The sequence below is a fragment of the Hipposideros armiger genome, unplaced genomic scaffold (genome assembly GCF_001890085.2).
Source record: "Hipposideros armiger isolate ML-2016 unplaced genomic scaffold, ASM189008v1 scaffold_625, whole genome shotgun sequence".
Classification (NCBI taxonomy): domain Eukaryota; kingdom Metazoa; phylum Chordata; class Mammalia; order Chiroptera; family Hipposideridae; genus Hipposideros; species Hipposideros armiger.
The window spans coordinates 863,646-866,996 of record NW_017731975.1 but is presented as its reverse complement, the minus strand read 5'-3'; the positions used below and the strand labels follow the sequence as shown (position 1 = coordinate 866,996).

The window sequence follows — 3,351 nt, the reverse complement described above, 5'->3', positions numbered from 1 at the left end:
TTATCCTCATTCTCTGGAGCAGATGATGTGCCAGGTGCAGCCAGAGCCACTTCCTCCAGAATGACAGACCAATATCACCAGTGTTGTGGAGAGCTCCAGAAAAACCCGGCAACCTGGGTTCCAGTCCCAGGTTTTCTGCTCAGGAAACGAGGGTTTGAGTTAGTGAACAGAGACCCCTCCTAGCTATAAAAATGGCATTGTTCTATTTGCTCTGAATCTTGGTGTTCTTGTCTGTCGATTGAGCAATAATTATCTTTCCCACCTCCCTCACAGAGCTGTTGAGCTGGCAAAAGAAATGAAAAGTGCATGAGCTCTAAAGGGGGAAAGTTGCTCCATTGTTAGTAGGTGTGATTATGGGGAGATGAGCAACCCAAGGGAAGTCACTGTAGTCAGAAGCCTGTCCCCAGCTACCAGCCTCCTGGGTTGCTAGGAGACCAGAGAAAGGATGCTCGGGCCAATGCAGCATCAGTCTTCGAATACGGTCCATTTCTCCACAGTGTCTACCTTGAGAATTGTAATAATTTTCCCCAAAGGATCCCTGGCGTTCCTGAGCTGAAATGAATAATAATAATAATAATAATAATAATAATAATAAATTAATAAATATATATATTTTTAAAAAGCAGTTCCCTATGTCTCAGCATACATAACTTCTGGCCATTCAGTCTCATTCTACTGTTTTTTCCTTATTATCCAGATATCTAGCTAGCTAGCTAGCTAGCTAGCTATCATCTATCATCTGTCTATCTCAAAAATGTTAAAGTTATGACATATAACCTATATACACAAAGGGGCATAAAACATAAATATGAGCATACTGAACTAATATAAAGCAAACACCCATATAATTACCATCCAGCTCAAGAACTAGAATATCAAGAACTATTACTGCCATCTTGGAAGCATCCCCACAAACCACTTTCCCAAAAGTGCCTCCCTGCCCTGAAGGTAAACACTCTTTTTATGGTAATGACTTCCCTGCCATGTCTCCCTGGCTTCTTAGGAGGGCTCCAGGGCTCACTGTGGGTGATCCCACCCAGGCTCCTGACTCTAGCTAGCTACCTGCACATGCTGCCAACTCATAAATGTGTGTCTCTAGTCGACCCTCTCCCATACTCCTCAGGCTCCTGTGTCCACCTGTAAGCTTAGCCTCACCACTGGGTATCTGAGCGACAGCTCAACTGTGCTATGTACCAAACTACATTCCTGATCTTCTCATCTGCCCACGTCACAAAGGGTTAGGCCAGCCTTCCTGCTGTTGAACTCTTTTACTTTTAACTCCCAGATTCACTCCAGCTTTGGAAAGAATGTTCACGTGTTCTGACATTCAGTATCGAGACTGCTGGCCATCTGGAAGATTACTAGAGCAATCCAGAGGCTAAGAATGCAGGGCTGATTCTTCTCAAGAATGTACTTTTTACTATACGAACACTTAGCTTTTCTTTCTTCTTTGGAACACGCTGGGTATTGCCTAATTGTGTTTCTGGGTTACAAACCCTAAGACCCTTGAATAAATCTTTGCCATTTATTTCTAGCCAAAGCCTCCTGACTCTTTGTGCTCGATTGACACCACTAACAGTTGAAGTGAAGGGATGACTACTGTTCGTTCAGGTTCACAGAGGGAGCAGGCCAGCATGGATGCACAGCCAGTACGTGGTGATTTTCTGTACCTGGACAGGAGGTGGACTCCGTCCCTAGACCTGCCACTCAGGCCTTTGGTAAGGCCCCGAGCGGAAGCTATCCAGATGGAATGACTGAGCTGCGCCTGGAACCTTATATCCAAAAAAATAAAAAAAGGCGGATCTGATACTCGATTGGAGACTGATTAGATGGAAAGAGAGGGTGATAAGAAAGAAATCATTTAGAGTGACTTCCAGGTTTTTGGTCTAAGTTACCAGGTGGTGCATAGAGAGAGGAGATGTGGGACAGGAAGTGTGTTCCGATTTGGACATGAGTTTCAGGATACTATGGGACATCTAAGTAGTATCTGGTATGAAACACAAACAAGGGTCTGTAACTCTCAAGAGGGGTCTGAAAGGAAATGAAAGACAGACGATGGTATTTTGGAGGCAGGAGGTCCTTCCCTAATATTAAGCCCAGCATAGGGCAGTGGTCTAGAGTCAGGGTTGAAAAACTATGCCCGTGGGCGGGTGGAATTGGTCCACCAGCTGCATTTTNGGTGGGGCTGGGTGGGTCCGCCCAAGTCGGGAGGGGGCCCCGTTAGCCTGCATGTCATCGCATCTCTGCTTCGCTGTGTGTGGCCGTCGCCTAAATCTGGGAACCCCACGCACGGCAGAGAGACGTCCTCGCGCGGAGTGAGTGGAGCCTGGAAACTCCGCGGGGCCGCTCCCACTTCCCCTCGAACCGCTGCGGGGACCAAGGGCTGCAGGAAACGCTCTTACTTGGCAGCAGGGGTCCGCCCAGGCTTGACGGGGGCCAGCTTTCCACGGTGGCGCCTGTCCGCTCCCGTCGCCGCGGAGCCCCTTTCCCAAGCAGAGGGGCCTTTGGAGAGAGAGAGAGAGCTCCGAGTTTAGCAAACCGCGGGCTGGAGTCGCTCCTTTACGCTTTTTCCCGGTACTTTTAACGGGAGTCAGACGGCAAACCCCTCCCCGGGCCCACCCCCTTCCCTGAAGGCGGCCACCGCACAGGCCCGGCCCCCAGTTCCTTTTGTTGTAATTCGAGAACGCCCAGTCCCGGGGGTCAGAGAAGGCTGTGCGGGGAGGCTGCGCGCCAGCGGGGCGGCCCTCCCAGGCTCTTCACGCCCAAGTTTCAGGAGCCTGAGAAGCTAGGAGAGGGCTATTCCTCTTGCTGGAAGATTCTTCTACTCCATCACCTCTATATCGCTCCCAGAATTTAACCCTTCGATGTCTTTCTCCAGCAGTTTTAGGGTGCGAGCCTAATCCATCTCCTATCCAGAGATCCCAGCCCTGCTTGGCACATAGTAGACGCTCAATAAAAACTGATGAATGGCGTTTAGAAACGTTCATCCATCTCGCCTGGATTTCTCTTCTATGGGAAAAGCAGATTCCTAATCTGGAACAAACAGCCCCCTTTTCCCCCAGCAGATTACATGCCTGGCCTTCCCCCAAGCCTCTCCTCTGAGGATCAGTTCTCTCCTTTGTGGATTAAAGGCTTTGGATTCAGTGACCTCTAAGGTCCTTCCCCACATGGCAGGACCAGGGTTAAGAAGCCCTGTACTTAGAGGACTGAACAGGACACAGCTAGGGATGTGTATCATGCAGAAGGACCTTCCATGCCTGGCTCAGAAGCTCACACTGGGGGCAGAGTGAGGTGGTTGGTTATGTAGGCTCCGGGGAGCCCTCTGTGCAGATTCCCAGGGCTCTTTAATCA

At 49.5% G+C, this 3,351-nt stretch overlaps 1 protein-coding gene across 1 annotated transcript in view; it reads right to left on the bottom strand.

Annotated features, from left to right (window-relative positions):
• Positions 1–2,588, bottom strand: part of LOXL2 (lysyl oxidase like 2) — a 101,690-nt gene extending 99,102 nt beyond the window's left edge. Inside the window, exon 1 of the mRNA XM_019625406.1 lies at positions 2,403–2,588. The gene's annotated coding sequence lies outside the window, so the exon portion shown is untranslated. The remainder of the gene's footprint in view (positions 1–2,402) is intronic.
• Between the last annotated feature and the right edge of the window lie 763 nt (positions 2,589–3,351).